Raw genomic sequence first — 17,949 nt, forward strand, 5'->3', positions numbered from 1 at the left:
ACACCAAAAATGCAAACACCAGTGAAAGCTGCTAACTTCCCTTTCATGAGCTCTATGTTAGACCCTCATTCTTTCAAAAGCATCATTTTGGTGATGTTTCCAAAATGCCATCACAGAAAAGGTTTCAGCCAATAAGCCTTTTAATAAACCAAGACACAGTAAAACCAACAGCAAGGAGAGTCAAACTCCTCATAGTCAGTTTTAATTGATCACATATTTCATCTTTGACACAACCAGTCCATCAGTAAATACTCTTTATAGCAAGATATCAGCACTGCATGTCAACCACCCCTTCCCAAAGCAGTGCCACATCTTACCTTGGCACAGCCCTAAGTGATAGACAGGGCACAAGTTCAGTGAGAATTCAGCTGCGGAGTTGCTTTTGCAATCTACAGCATGAAACAACACTGAGGATTTGCAGAGACACTGGAAATCCCAAACACTCACTGAGCCCTTGCAAATCTAAGCAGAACTGAAAGATAACCATGCTAATTTGTAAAGAAAGATTAATAACATGCTCAGCACTAGCACACATGTTCTGTCACTTGCAGCAGCCCCAATCCCAGAAGAAACTGGAAAATGCAATATTGATCTAAAAGCCAGAATATTCATCAAAAGTATTGGAAGAATCAGTTGTCTAGTCAACTGATTAATCAGAAGCAGTATGACTGCTTTAGCATAAAGCATCTGGAAGATGTTGAACTTTCATTAACAATATTTGCATTTATAGGCCCTGGAATACATACTGACAGAGCTGAAGATAGAAAAACCTGTTTACAAGCTTAGGAAAACTGCATTTGGCCCTCAGACTGTTTTGAGCTGTCAGAAATCTCTTGTGGAAAGAAGTATGGGAGATTGAGAGCTCATAAAAGAAATGCATAGGGAATTAGGAAAGAAATACATCTAACTGGAAGCCACAGGAGTTGAATTAGCAACAGGAAACTCGAGAATATAAGAAGCTGCTGTATATGCATCAATATTGTTCCAAAATTTATTCCAGAGGGGATCCAGGTTAATTACACTTGGTAAAATAACCAGACAAGTTTCAACTGGTCAACCTCACATCACCTTAAGGGATTCTGAAGAGAAATCTGAAGGATATATTTCCACACTGTACAAACTTGCATCATTCTAGTTCCACTAGAACTGCAAATGCAATTTTACATTTACAAAGATGGTCATCAAAACTGCCAGGGATTACAATGACAAATTAAATTGCTTATTATGCAAATTTGCAATCAAGTACCTCATCAAAAAAAAGCAGTGAGTGAGCAGTTGTGTTTCTCTACCTCATCAATGCTTCTCCATCAGGAGAACTAAGCTATGGGACATTTGGGGAGGAATGAGGGCAAACAAATTTAGGCTGTTAAAATGAAATGTAACTGTATTGCAATTTTTACATACTATAAATTTACAAAAGCTGAGTACCATTGTAGAAGATTCATCTTTAAAAGAAATCAGTGTTAGGCACACATGAAACCAATAAATCACAAGGATAACGCTGACATGTAAAGGACTCTCACACGTGCCCCAGCAGGCTTGGTGATGTCGTGGATCCTTCCTGCCTCAGGTTCTATAATACTATGACAGTCCTCAAGTTTTACAGTACTTGATAGTCAATATGAAGAATTATTTTGGAATAAAACTCCATGAAAACACAGATATCTTAGATTAACAACACCTTACCACTACAAAATCCTTTTTTTTTATTTTTTCTGGAGTATGACTGCTTGTGTGAGAAATATGTGCCAGTACAACTATTCAGAAAAACAGTCCAAAAGAGTTATTTTTGGGACATTTGCATATGTAGACAAATGATTAATCTCTCTACTTGAATGAGGGAAAAATCTTCACCACAGGCTGGACACAAGTCATATTCCCTTTACCTCGTTAGTTTAGGACAATTTAGTTTAATAGGAATGAATTCATCCTGCTGCAGTTTCAGCTTGCCTCTAATTCACTTGATAAGTACTTTGGAAATTTCCTGATTATCCCTTAAGAGTCTTGGCCATCTATCATTACCACAATAAATAAACAAATGGTAGCTTTTCAGGAAGAAAAAAAAAAAAAAAAAAAAAAAAATTCCTAGTGTGCAATTTTCCAATCCCTTGATTTTAAGTGACATAATGGAAACAGTTCCCAGCTGAAGAAAATAATATTTGGGCTTTATTCAGCTGCTTAAGTGACTGGAAGTGATATGGGGAGATATTAGTCCTTAAAATAAATTACTCTCAGCATCATTTTCAGCACTTAGAGTATGCACAGCTTCTTTACAAGTGGAGTATGGTGTGATTTACAATTAACAAGTTAGGAAGCAAGAGCTATTTTAGTAAAACAACCTATCCCACATATATTTAATCAAAAATTAAGAAAGTGCTGAGATATATAACTGAAAATGGTAGATCTGCCCTCCAGAGCAGAAGTCTAAAGCTCATTATGCAATTTGAAAAAAGCATCTAATAACATGTGCTTCAGACAAGAAACGTGCTTGGGGTGCAGAATTACTTCTCTAAGGCTTCTTTCACACAGAGCAAGTTGCTCACACTGATTAACAAATATATAACTTTACAGTTACATTTACATCGTCTGAATTTGACTGAGAATTGATCCCTAGAAGGGCTCTGCTTTCTAATCAGACCTTCAGTGTAACTTCTAATTAAAATCTAGTTTACTAAGGAACACAAATACTCCATTAGCATGGACATTACGCATGCCTAATTTCCATTAAATGATAAATATTTGTGACCTCTGAATATTATACCACAAAAAGAAATTCTAGCTTGTTAGATAAGGCGTGTTTGGGCTGAAGCATTGGCAAGGAAGGACAGATTGTGTGAAAGACAAAATTAGAAGCTTTATTTCAGAATGCACAATGTCCCAAACACTTGCTCTTTCCCTGAAAACGCAGCAATAGGAATTGCCTCAAATTAATGCTCTATCAAATCCCAGAAATGCAGTGCTGGAAAAGCTGGAAGTTACAAGTTTCAAAGGAGACAGAAATGTTTCTCCCATTCTTCCTCTTCCAGCTCCAGGATAGGTATTTTAAGGAGACTACAGACTAAACCAGTAATTTAAAAATTAAGCTAAAAATTTAGTGGCAAAGGAATGCCACTCACAAAATAACCCCAAGTGAGGGAACAACCTGACCATATGCACAATTACAAGGTAAGAAACTCATTTTCATGGACCCGTGCTCAATTATTGTGAGCTGGCACTCTGTTGTCAGTTCTAAAGGTTAATGCAGTAATGAAAGATGACAATCTCTCCTAGGTGATTACTGAATGATGCCCAAGCAGGTATCCACTTTTTAAATTAAAGGTGCTCCAAGCAGCCTGAGGACACCAGGTTTGTCCCAGGGCTGGGTACAAACTGATGCCCTGCTGCTCCAAAGTGTCAGGTACAGATCACGAATGAAATATTCTGCCCAAAACTGAGACAAAACATTTAAATCACCTGAACAGTTCACAAATGAATCCACTGTGATTTTTCAGATGACAAAACTTTTGAGTATTTGTTCCTGTCTAGTGTTGATCAGTATTTCCTAGAATCTCATTTAAAGTCCGTGAGATGCATTTAGGTAAATGGGGAATTAAATTATAAATTAATAATCACAATTCCAATTCCCTTTTCAAATAAGCGTTTACAAGCTAATCTGATCTCACTGATGGCTGTCATGTCTTTATCTGGAGATAATGTTCTCCAGGGACAGATCCAGTACTAGAACAGCCAGCACACCCAAACAAATGCTCCATTAGACACCCATAAACCACACAAGGATACATTCCATGGGCTGGAGGTAGCAGAGGAGGAGAGGGACCACCACCCACTCACACTCTGGGTAACCTCAAATCCACCAAAGTCTTTATTATGCCACTCATAAATAAAATAATAATTAAACTATAACAAAAAAAAAAAAAAAAAAAAAAAAAAAAAAAAAAAAAAACTACATCTAGCAGCAATAAACCAGAATTAAGGGGTGGTTCCTGGCAGACATTTCAACTGCATCTTCATTCCTGCCAGCACTCACAACACCAAAACCACTGACCACATCAGCCTCCAACACAGCAGTGGTAATCTCACATCTGTAGGCATCACTAACCTCTACAAGACAGTTACTAAGTACCGCCAAGCAATTCATACAAGGCCAAAAATGACAGCAATGATAATGTCTCCTTTTGGGGTGAAAGGACTTTGTAATTAAGAAATTAATTAATCCTGCTTTGACCATTTCGTGCAAGTCTTGGGTCATTTTTCAAATTATTTCTGCTGCTGAAATCCTGGAGAGACAGGCCAAAGTTTCATTTCAAGGTTAGTTTGCATTAGCTTTAAGCAGATGAGAAGGGGAAATGTTTCAAAAGTGAAAGAGCATAAAGAGAGGGTAATCTTCACAGACTCCTCCAGAAAAATAAACTGCCATAAGCTTTCTGAAATGTCATAAGATGTGACACCCAGAAGTGGTAACCAAACAAAGGGCATGAAGTTCGTTACAGAAGTATTTTAACTTGTAGCTTTTAGCAATGCCAAGATTTAGGAATGGCTAAAGAGCAAATTCTATTGGAAAGCAAAGCAAAGGGAGATGAGACACACGCAGAGATCGAGGAAGATGTTTGAGAGAGCCCAAACACAGCAAGTCAGTTCTGATCTTACACTCTCCTTTTTCATGTCTTTGTGGTTAGTGCTTCTAAGACAGCTGCTAGTTTTCATAGGGAATATCTTCATTTGAACCTCATGAAAAGAGAAAAAAAGGACAACCTGCTTTTTCCCAGAATCCATCATTGGTTTCGATTCCAATTTTGTCCTCATTCCATTGAAACAGAAAAGTCAAAGATTAAACGGCAGGGATGATGTGTCCCACCATGATCTGAGGACATGTTTCATCCCAGATCAGAAATGTAAATCTGCATCTTTAATCATGCATAAAAGCAATTATTAAATGTCTTAAAGATGCTGGAATTCAAGACTTTTCATGACAGCGTTACAGACACACTGATGAAAGCAGACAGAAGTATAAAAAGGAGATATTGTTTCAATGTTTCCTAGCTCCAGGTAAAGTAACAAACTGAAATTAAGAAATATTTAAACTTTTTTTAAATCTGTAAATGATCCAAGAAGCGAGCACTTTCATGTTTTACATGTCCCTTTTAAAAAGCTAAAATCAAGTTCAAGTCAACTATTCAAATTTTAAGCATTTAACATCAATACATATTTTGCTGCCAAAATCACCTAAATTATATAGTGCCCCTGTTAAGAGCAAAGGTTAACACATCCACCTGCTGCATGTGTGCAGAAGAAAAATTGCTGATAAACTGTTTTGGAAAATGCAGTTTTGTTCCCCTCTTGGAAACAGGAACAAACCACAGTTCCAGATCTCCCTGGATTTAGCAGCTAATGAGATTTTGATTTTTTAAGACTGGCATAGCAACATGCAAACACTGGGGCATGAACAATTGAAAAATGGTGAAGTACTAATTATCTTGAAGTCACTTGGTCTTTTGTTGCCACAGAGAGCAAAAAGTTTTGATTCATAGAGAAAAAGTTCATGGAACACCAAAGGAATAGCTTCAGAAATGGTGAATGGCTGAACTACTAAAAAAACCTTGTTGTTTACAGAAGTACATTTTTCCTCCTGATAGCTCTCATTAGGGAGAGGGTAGTGAAGCCCACAACAGCGATAAGAACACACTCAGGCAGCACAGTCCTGAAAGGAGGAAGAAGTTTCCCATGCTCAGAGCTCATTCCATCATGGATGGTCATGGAGACCCCCTGCAACTCTCTCTGAGACTCATTAATGCCTCCCAGATCACTTCATGTGCAGCAACAGCAAGTCTTGTTCTCAGCAAAGAGAACATAACTGTGTATGTCCCAAGCAACAAAAAGCTACTGAAGCTGTGTCACCTGAGATAATTCATCATCTGTCCAAAATTAGTTGGACTTTGTTAATTTTTTCAGCAACGTGAAAAATTTATCCGCAATCCCAGTTCTGGGAAAGACAAGAAAATGAATGCAGCATTCCAGCGAAACATTGCTAAATGTTTCTAATTTTGTGGAGTACAAAACTACGTACCTAAGCGCTTTTTAATAAAATATTCAGACAAGGTTTATGCAATAGCTGGGCATTTTGGTAATTTTTTTGGAGAGGAAAAAAAACCCCTGAAAAATAAAAAAGTTTAGGGGATGTAGTGACATTTTTTTACTCAGCCTGAGACTTAGCTTTAACTTCAGCTATGTCATTAACTACAAGATCCTTTACCCTTCAAATTAAAATATTCATATAAACATAAATTAATTTTATTATATTTAGCAACTGGCAAGTATTTACTGACTCCAGCACACAAGGGTTTCAAATCCCACCCCAGGGGAAAAGATTAAGCCTAAGGTTAAACAAGGTAAATTCCTATCAGCTGCCCTTTAAGCAAACTGAACAAAATTGAAAAATAGAAAGCTGACTGCAGAACATATAAATTTCAGTTTAAAATGTTTTAAATTAATCTATGGATAACAAAAAAAGAAGAAGAAACAAAGCAGTAGAATAGAAGAAGCAGCAAAGTAGTTTTTTAAAGTGTTGACAATCACTGGTACCCTCTATATTGCCTCCTACTATTGCTTACACTTGATTTTTCTTTTGAGTAGTGGAGGTTGATTGAGGATAATGAAACAATCAGGCTGAAAAGAGCCCACATTTCACACAATATTACTCTTGTCAATCTACTCCTGGGTCACGGTCAGAGAGGGAAATACTGCTCCCAGGATCTCTTTATAGTCTCAATGGTCTCCCTAATGGAGTAATTACAGGCAGCCCAGGCTGACTGCAGCACCACGGTGAGGGGATGCATTTGCAGTCCCAGCTGACAAAACACAGGCTCAGTCTGCTCTGCTCGAGCTGAGCTTTCCAAAGCCTTCCTTTGCCAAGCACAGCTCAAGGCTTGCAGACCCACATCTGAAAAACGCACAACAGCAAGGGTGGACACTGGCATCTCAAACGGCAATGCAGCTCCACACTGCAGCTTCAATCAAGTGTGCTCAGAAGCACAGACATATCAGAAAACACCAAAGTTGGTGCTCTAAACCCCTCAGTAAAGCAATGCAGAACTTCTCAGTGAGAGTGGGTGTCTCAGCAACGCAGGTGAAAATTTTCCATGGTCAAAGCAAAGGAGGACACTGAGCTGCCACCCAGTGCCCAGCAGCTGCACTCCTGGCCTCCTCTCAGAGGTCAGCAGTACCCAAGAGCATTCACAGCCTGCAAATTCCTTTTCTACAATTAAACTATCTGAAAAAAAGCGTTAAAACACCAAATAGTTACGAAATTTTAAAAGCTACATTTGTATATAATTATGTTACCCAGATGGGGTTTTAAATAATGAAATCTTTTACTTCGTGGTCTTCCTCACCCAGACTCTTCTAAGAAACTGAAAATCCTTCACATACACCCTACAACTGTGTAGTTATATACTACAAGAATTTCCATTAAAGATGAAATGTGACATTTTTCTTATATATTCCTGCATCTAAGCTATCATGTTATAAACATACCTTTATACTGCCCAGCATGAGACTAATGATATAGAAAATAACAAAAAAAAAAATCAGATTAGGTGGAAAAACTCCAAGTTCAGGCTATAAACCATAGTCTTTTACCTTTTTTATATTAGAAAAATACACCAATTTTGCTGCTATTATACAAAAATCCATTAATTTTATTGCAATTTTACTAGACCTTCAAAGGTTATCCTATTCTTAAATATAGCAATCCTCCAACAAAATATTGTCCTTTTGCTCATAAGCCTTTATCTGCTGGTTGCAGATGATATCACATTCACATTTTAAATAATATTTAAAGGTCAAACCAATAAGGCACAGAAAATGTTGAACATCTTGTACAATTCAAACAAGGCACTGCAGGAGCCACAGGGGGCTACTTGCTAAAATGATCAAGTACTTTTTAACACATTTATTCAATGATTACCAGGGACACAATGGTTCCACTTCTGATGGAACCCCCCCAGGAAGGGAAAACTCTGATGAAAATTCATAAAAAACAGAGATTCTTCCTCACCTGTTTTCAAACACTATGAAGGAGAAGGTATAGCTCAGAATATACCTAAATTACAGTGTATTCTATAAAGATGCCCAAGCTAATTTTGAATTACTTCAGGCAATAGGAACTTTCAGATGAGGAAGGTGACCAAGCTGGGAAGCTCAGGGCGACCATGGGGCAGAGAAATTCCATCCATGAATGGGATCCAGAATGAGATCCCGTCCCAATTCAGAATGTCCCATGGCGAGGTTCTTGGTGTCCTCTGAGCATCACTGCCAACAGGCAGTGTCTTACACAGAATAAACTCTTTAGCTACACAAAAGCAACTCACTCTCACTGGGTAATTACAGCTTGGCTCTGAGTACTATCAGTTTACCCCCAAAGAGCAGAAAAAAAGAGATAGGAGAAAGGGTTCATTTTCCACTTCTGACTAGTGCAATTTACCAACACAAACCTTTAGTCAGTCTGCATCAGATGCTGCTGAGGACATTTAATCTACATGCAGAGGTAACAAGCAGGTAGATATTAAACTGCAATCCTGGTCTGTTGGAATCTGAAACACAGAGAATTCTCAAAACTTTGAGCCTGTAAGCCAAGGCTTAGAATTAAACACAGGATTTGATCTGAGACCTTGGAAAAGGCTTCCAAACTTAGGTGCTAGAAGCAAGAATGTGGATTTATAGTTTGAAGCAGAGAGACGTTAAATGGAGGAAAGTTTAGAGTTTTGGAGTTTAAGATATAGAAAAAATAAAATAGTTACAAAGGTAAACAAGAAGTTTAGACTGCAGTACTGTAGGTTTGTGTGCCATAACATGATTGGCTAAGAAAGCTTACACTGTAGCATGAGGCCACAAGGCGAAATATTTAAGGATTGAGTCAAAAATATGAATATCCGTATTGGCAGTGTTTTGTTGGTCAATAAATCCTTAAAAGGTCTTGTAACTAAAGGTCTTGTGACCTTCTGAACCATGCAGTGAAGATGTGAGCCAAACTCACCCTTCCTTCCTATGTAGAAGAAAAATAAGTTGCATCATCTAAAAAAAAAAAAAAAAAATCAGAGGTCCTATCTCTACCTCATTCAAAACTCCTTCAAAAATCCCAATAATGTTCCCATTTAAGTGTGTGCATCTTTTCTCACAGCATTAATTTGTCCAGGTTAGACCTTATGGGAGCACATAACCTGATACTCCAAGAGTCTCCTTGAAGCTGCTCAGGGCTTCATCCACACAATTATTTTTGGTCTGCTGTGCCATGTTCTCGGGGTTCGGGCTACAACAGCAATCCCCAAAGCCATAAATCCTATGCAGATACACTTCTATGTGCAGAAAGGGCACTAAATATGCAGGAAAAAAATATTCAAAAGAAACAGTGTCTCAGAGAGGTGTTTTGAAGCCAACATGTACCTGTGTAAAAAATAAGGCTTTTTCTGCGATGAAACATTTACATCTACTCTCTTTCTCCCTGCATGAATAATTGCTGCAACTTACAAGCCATTACCTGCAAAGTGCCAGATATTTCTCTGCTCTCACACACACATAGCACAAGAGAAGAGGGAGGCACAGACCCGTGTTTCACCAGAAGCTGCCTCTTGTCAGGATGCCACACAGGATGCTGAGCCTGCAGGAGATGTAGATGTGCCAGCAGGACACTTCAGTGCTGACAAGAGGCAGCAGCCAAACTCCTCCACCTTTTCAACGCTGAGATAGTTTTGCCCCACCAGAACAACTCTTGGATGTTAAGGAACAGCCTGGAGGCACCAACAGATTTTGGCTGCCAAATCTTTTCTACCATGGTAGATTGAGCCCTTGTCCAGATCCCTGTAGTTCTGAGCATCAGCTCCACTTCAAGACAGCAATTAGAGGAGTCCTTAAACAGTTTTTTTTTCCAAGCCTTCCTGTAAACTAAACAAATGCTTAAGGCACTGCTCAGCAATGCATTCACTTTTATTGGTAAGATAAAAAAGAAAGACTTCATGACAACACAGTTTTTTTTCCCTTACTGAAAACTTATATATGGAGGAAAAAAACAGAGCATAGTGAAAAAAAACCCAAACTTGTAAATCAAAACTTGACTTACACTGTTGGTGCAACATTAACAAACATTTCAAAGCACACTTGTATGCTGGATTTACTATCTCCATGGAAGTGTGGGGGCACCTGTGCCTATACCAAATACCTATGCATGATATTTATGAGAATTTGTATTATACCAATGTATTAACATAATTACATATATAAATGTAAGTGATATTTATGTACTCAAATACCATTACCAGAGTTTACTAACAAAAAGGTAACTTTAATCCGGCCCCTTGCTTCAGGGTAGAACTGTCTCCAGACAGATGGGTTTTAACACTTCCTTAAAAATCCCTCTTAGCAGGGTCTTGGAGAGTTTCTGTTGAGTAATATTTATCAGTTTTTGCAGACTCACCTTCATGTTTCTGCAGGATCCTGCTCTGAGTTTGATTGATGGAGTTAATTATTTTGCCAGCATTATCTCTAAACTGCAGCACAACTTTCTGCTTAGCTTGTTGTTATCATGGATATTGAGTTGGTATTGACAGTCCAGACACGGAAAAAAAAGTAATTTTCACATTCTCAGAATAAAAAAAAAAAAAAATTAAAAAAAAAAAATTATATATATATATATATATTTTTATATATATATATATAATATTTTTATATAATATTATTATAGTATATATTATTATAATATTATGTATTATTTTATATATATATATATTATACCCCCAGAACAAATATCCAATGCCTACCTGAAGAATAATCTCAATTTTTATACTTTAACCCCTAAATCAGTGGTGTTTACACAGACCCTACCCATTTTAAACAATCAAAAATAGACCAGCATTTGAAATACAAAGCACGCTTAGCGCTGTGACAGACACTTCATTAAAACAGGTATGTAAAATTTTACAGAAGAGACAGAAACAGATTAATATTTAAAATACAAATCATGAGCTTCAATGGTATTCCTTTTTGCCTTCCCTTTCACTACAAAATTGATAATAAAAATCTTTTCCTTGACAAGCTTATAGATATTAAAGATGGTATTAACTGCTACTTTGCAAAATAAGAAAATACATCAGTGAAAGAGCTTTTAATCTCTTGTTACTGTTAAAATTTTAATTCGGTTCTGGAGACGCGAGATTAGAAAAGAGACAGAAGAAACAGCATGACAAGACACCACTTCTGAAGAAGCAAAGAGAGAATAGATGTTCTCACCAGCCACTGCTGGGCCCTTTGTCTGTTTCTATCTTTCAAGTGCTGAGAGTTTCTCAGCAGTCCTGGAAAGAAAAGGCAACAACTGAATTGCAAATTTCATTTTTCGGGTGTTTGTCTCAGTTATCTTGACACAACGCAGATGTTGCCATCAATACCTTCTCTTGGCAAGTTCTCTCTGTCTGGCTTTGTCAATAAGGTCATAATACCTTTTAGAAATAGGAGATTGCAATTCAACTTCTAGGAAGTTGTTTCATGCACCAATAAAATAAGTTACATATAATTTCAACCCCTAAACGCCTTTTCTCAAAAGGACAACTTGAACAACTTATTTCCTCAAGAGCTTCCCAGTAAACTGGATCTACCTTTATGCTGATAATATTCCAATATTCCCAAATGCTGCTAATGGTGATTTCAAGCCACAGTCTAAACAGGTATTTGCATTAAGTTCATTAAAAACAAACAGCCCTGTTCTGAAGCAAGTCAGACACCACAAACAGCAAGGAAGTGAGAGAGAAGAACATTTCCTTGGGTTGATGGACTGTGCTCATGCACTTAGTCACTTTTACTTACAAAGCACTGGAAACATGCAGGTTTTGCATTTTTTACACCAGTCCTCCAAGTAACCTATGAGCTTATCAGCAGAAGGTATAATAGCTCCTACTAGTTTACATGATTTGAAAGCAACTAGAAAATTTTATATCATAAATAACAGGCTATTAAATACAAAACCAAAATATACTTATGTCAAAGTGTACATAAACTGGCAATTGTTAATGGCTGGCAGATCCCTCTGAGGAAATTTCACTAAAAGCTTGCCTAGTTAATCTATTTTTCCCAGGCATGATCAAGTAGCCAATTAAAGCACAGGGCTGAATGGAAAAATCTCTCATCAGGTCAAGCTGCTTGTTTGTTCTAGTGGGAAAAATGTGTTGAAGTATTCTCTGAGGGCTTTTTTGCTTTTTTTGAACAGCTACAACAAAACCACCAAAAAACAAAGCCCAGTGTGTTTGAAAGATATGTAACCAGAGACATGATCTTTCAGATGCTGGTCAGAATGGGTAATAGGAAAATAAAAGTTTATGAGTTTTCTAAACACCTGGATCTCTTCCCTAAGCATACACCAGACTGCCAGATTTCTTCCTCACAGCACTTCTCCCATGCCTGGCTCAATTTTTATTTCATGTCCTCATTGGAGGAAAGATTTCCCACTTTGTTTCTCTGTTCTCAATTAGGATTGTCCTCCCCCAAGTGAAGTGTACATAGACATGGGGGGGCAGTGGTGGTGGCAGTGGTTACAGTTTTAAGTGTATTGACTTTTCAGTGAGTGTTGAGAAGTGAAAATTGTGCTGGTTATTCCAAATGTAAACATTGACACTGAAGTTATACAACTCAACTCACTTTAAAACTATCCAGAAGCAAGATTTACCTTGCCTTTTTCAGAAGTCCCCACCACACACAGGTAAGTCATCGTGCACTGTGCTGTGCCCAACTGATCCACTGCACAGAGCAGCACAAACTCAGGTCCCTTTGCTAGTACTACTACCAACAGCAACTCTGTCATTTCTCCAATATTCCTCTTAGAAACTATTTAAAACAGTAAATATATAAGCTATTTAAAATGTAAATAACGCTTATGGCCTGAGTTGGCAAGTTCAGGGTTCTGTTGGCTTGTCAGGAGATGACTATTCCTTCTTATTGATTTAATATGATTATTTGGGTGTTTTTCCACTGCAAAATGCAAACTGTATATTCAAGATGCTCCCACAGTTCAGCTCTTGGTTATTGTGATCTACCTCATCAGCTGTTCCAGTGGTGGTTTATACAGTAGCCAGCAAAATGGGCATCTGGCTGAGACAAGGCCATCATTAACAACAGAATGTGTGTCAGTGACAGTTTACATTTTTATGAACCACCAGAGCTGATGAAATGAGTAATGGAATTCCTTTCCCTTTCAGAAAGGAAGCTGTCACCACAACTTCTCCTCAGATATATCCAGGCCCCACTGTGACAATGAATTTGAGATCTTCATGTTAAGAGACCTATTTAGGCAGAGTTCCTTTTTCATAAAGATTTCACTACAACCACCATTCAGTTACATTTTATTACTTGCTTCCATGTAAATACCCTTTTACCGTGCTGCTGTTACCTAGAAAGGTAAACTTTATTTTAAACATTTTCTCAAATACTCATCAGGGTTTTTTTTTAATCCAAGAGACAAAAGAGAAAGCAGAATGAGGTCTAACAAATCTAGATCTTGCTGTTATTTTTCTTCAGAAGCATTTTAAAAATGAAGCATATTCTACTTTATCTACAAGGTTTTGCAGTGCAATGAGCAAAATGTAGTTGCTCCATAAGTTGAAGATGTTTTGGGCACACTCAAAAGTGACCTGCTGGATGTGCACAGCAAACCTGACACCTCTGATGAGTAACTCAGTGCTGCACCACACACAGGGAGGGCTTTGCAAGCCTGCTACACTTCCTTCCTACAAGTCTTAGGCTAATAAAAACCTGAAACAGTGCTTTTATTCCATAAAATGTTAATTCACTAATGTATGCTTTTTTGAAGGGTTTTCAGACCATTCATTGCAGTGTTAGGATTTTTATTTTCTTCTTTTTCATTCAAGCTGTTGTTTCTTGTGAAGTAAATTCTGTTGAAGTGACTGAATGAGAATTTTTTTCAGTAATAACTTCATTGTTTCAGTCAGATCTACTGCGTGGTTAAACATCAGTGATTATTTGCACAATCTTTATAATGAAAGTGTCCTCAGTGTGCTGGCTGACTTTGCTATGTGAGGCCCAATATACACATTAATCATGTAGCTAATCTAGTTCTCATCTGACCTTGATTTAGTAAAACCACAATATTGCAAAGAAAAAAGGTCCTGTGGAGATATTTTATCAGACTTAGAAATCTTTATTGCTACCTACTTTTTCCCCTCTGCAAAAGGATTGAAAATTACTGGATACTTTACCCATACTCTGCCTCTCACCTCTTTCTCCTCTCTGCTCATGAGTTTCAGTCAAACACTTCTTGTAGGGTTTTCCCTTCTCCCTTAGAATTTCATATTAACACTGTGAAAAACAGGTATTTTCATGAAGGTTTTTATTAAAATACAGTTTCAGGCAAGCATAGGGTAATAACACTATGAAAGTGTAAGCCCACATGGCCAAGTCACAACTGCTCCCATAACATTCCCTTGACACGTTTAATATTGATACACAGGCTCTCACAATCTTAAAGATTTTTGTAGTAAGAATGTGGGGAAGAAGAATTTGCTCATTAATTAGAATACAAACACAAACATTCAACTGTGCTCTTTTCCATCAATATTTATAGCCTAACAAGCATCTTTTCAAAAGGAAGGGAGAGATGGGACAGGCTCACATGGAACACAAGCTCTCCTGGACTGCAGAATGAGTTCTCAAAAGCCCTACATATAAAAGTTGCAAAGATAATAACTGGTACCGGAGGGATTAGGTATGGAGTAGAATAAGTGTTACTTAGCCCCAAGTGTTTCAATTTAACCAAAATCCTCCTCTCACACAGCAGCAGAAGAGGCCACAGAGACTTCAGGAGCAGCTCCAGCACCCTTCCTCCACCAGCGAAGCTCAGCCTCTCCGCTAAGGATTTACATAACAGAGAGGAGCTGTTAAAGTGCTCCAAAAATTGTTTCAAAGTAAGAGCTTTTTTGACCTTTCAGTGATGAATGTGAACTGAGAGATGCTAAGGGTCGCCCTCCCGTGACGATAATCCTCTTGGAAACCCGAGCAGTGCTCCTCCTTGCCTCAGGCAGGTGACGGTGGCAGCGATGACACGCGGTGTCACGCTGTCAAAGTTGGACAGCTTTAACTTGGCACTGCAGGGCAGTCTTTGGGCTTGCATCACCATCGTGTAACCCCTGTAGATTCCAAGTGCTCCATTCCACAGGGGTTTATCCTTTATTAAGTACTCCATGGGTACTGCTCTCCCCCACAATGCTGTTCCAGCTTACCTGGGTGATTTGCCATCGACACACATCAAAGCTACAGGGGGGATGTTAAAGACATCATTGAAAATCAGCCTAGGGAAAGATGCCAGTGTAAAGACAAGGCTGCAGTGAAAGTTCTACCTGTTTACACACTTGTTTGAAAAAAAAAAAAACCTAAAGCAAACCATAAAAAAATAAATTTCCACATGGCATCCTTAAGGTCCAGGTAAACCACATTCAGGTCCCCATGAATACTGGGCTTGATAATGTTTATCTCTGCATAAGCTAAGAAGAGGCATGCTCAGAAGCCATGGGATGAAGTGCTCTGAATGTGTGAGTGGAAAACACAGTAAAAATAGGAAGAGCAACATGGAGAACCAAAGGAGAATATAGCAAATTTGGGTCAGAAGGCCCATATAATTCATGGTGATGTGTCAGTCGAGATCTGGTGACAGTAGATGACAGACCAGATTAACATTTGCCCTTCTCTCACAACACCCAGATCAGTGACCTCTGCCTTTCACTGTGTGAAGATTTGACCAAGGCAGGCTTCAGCCTGAGCTGCAGCCCAAGGTTAATGAGCCCAGTCTACAGTAAATCAAACACACATTCAATTCAAAAATCTATTCCTGAACAAATACTGCTGGTTTCCAAGTTTCCAGCACTTAGACATTTTTAAATGCCTATTCTCTTCTTCTTGCAGTAGAAAAAGAACTAAACACAGCCACTGCTTCAGTCTGCTGCTTCCAGCACCCTCAAACAAACATGCTCAGGAAAGAGAGAGCAAAGAGGCTTTTCAGCACGTGATCCTGATCATGAAACTGGACTGCAGACACCAGGAGGGGCAAAAGCAGCACTGCACACAGTGTCATTCAAATGCTGTTGCTATTACTATTTAGCGCTATGTACACATCAAGGAGCAAAATCATTTTTATTGTATCTACAAGCAAACACATCCCCCATTTCATTTTTACTGCATCTCTGGTACTTTTAATACATATTTACATGGGTAATTAAGCATAGTGGCCTAAAAAGATATTTTAAAATGGTAATTATCAACTGGAATTATTCCCAGAAGTAATTTCTAAAATCCGGGGCACTGCATTTCACTAAGTTTCAGTAGTACTATATGGTTTCTTGCCTTTTTTTTTCCCCAGCTAAGTGTACATCACAAGACTACTTGATCCAGATGAAATTGCTATGATAAACACAAACTGTGGCTTTTCCCAACTTGTATTGATTCTCTAGCAGTTTCAGAGAAAAATCTGACAGTGCAGCTAAGACTGCAAATATCTAAGTAAGAGACTTCCTGCTGGCTGGAAAGAGAAAGCCAACAAGCAACACTTGCTCCAAGATAGCATAGAACAGCACAGCCATAAATTATTCTAAAATACCAGAAACTGAAATTCCCTTTACATGCATTCACATGAACAGCCTCTTCCTTCTTTAAAACTGAATATAAGTACTGGAGCTGACTCCTGACATTCAAATTTGAGACAAAAGAAAAAGTATCGTCTCTTGTTTGACCTATGCATCCTAAAATAGTCAGTCTCTTCTTCAATAGCATGTTTTAATGATCAAATTTCAATTAAAAGTCATGCAAATCCTGTCCCAAAGTCCTAATATTAATAATAAACCAAATTTAGAAGTTCCCCTGCAACATGGGATGAAGTCACCTGAGTTTAACAAGTCAGCAATGCCCACAAAGCATGAGCCAAATTTACACCACCAGATTCATATAGCAGTCAATAAACAGAACTGAGCACACAGGTGGTTTCCTTTTTGTGAAGGGTCTTGGAAAAACCCTTTGCTGGTAGTGGCAAGCACTCCATGCCTCAGTATGATTCAGGGATGAACCCCAAAAAGACTAATTAAACCAGATTTTCTTTGTGGATGCTAATCCTCTCATCCAGCCCTGTAAGTTTGTGATGCAAGACGTTTTACAGAATAAAAAGTGATCTCGGACAAGCCTGAGGATTTTACAGGTCCCAGAGTCAAGGTAAAGTCACAGAAGACACAGAAATAAAGAAATACAGGGAAACAAAGGTTTGAAGCTCTTCTGTGGTCACTTCCCTCTTAACACCTCCTTTGTAAACAACAAGTAAAGCTTCTTATCACCCCAGAATCTTCCTACCAGTCTGATATAATACCTCATGTAAAGTTTTCGCTTTATCCATTAAAATTAATTTGCCCTCTTTGAGCAAATGAGGATTTTCAGAGTGGAAAAGCACACTTCACCTTTATTACAGGTATCACAGCACTTGCCCTTTACTATAGGATAGTAAGTCCCATTTTTACAAGATCCTCCTGAGAAATAACCAGTTTACATCTCTACAGTTTGGAGTAGCCTGCTGATATTTCATCTTGAATCATCCTACAGACAACTTCTCTTCATGCTGTGAATTTCCTGTCATATTAAAGTGGCTTTTATTTTAAAAAAATTTTCCCTCTTCCCCATAAACATGCATTATAAAACAGTCTTCAACTGCATAATCACATTCCTCAAAAAAAAAAAAAATTTGCCACCTTTTGCTATGGTTTAGATTAAAAATAAGAGATGGAGCTATTGCTCGAGCCATCACAATTTTTAATGTCCTAAATTCCAGTGCTTGACTAAGCAATCTCCTTTTCTATGTATGCTTTTTGTGTGCTATGTTCTATGTGTCTACTTTAAATTTCTTGATAAATACATAATTTTTGCATA

Source organism: Onychostruthus taczanowskii, unplaced genomic scaffold, assembly GCF_017590055.1.
Source record: "Onychostruthus taczanowskii isolate IOZ18803 unplaced genomic scaffold, ASM1759005v1 scaffold135, whole genome shotgun sequence".
NCBI classification, from domain to species: domain Eukaryota; kingdom Metazoa; phylum Chordata; class Aves; order Passeriformes; family Passeridae; genus Onychostruthus; species Onychostruthus taczanowskii.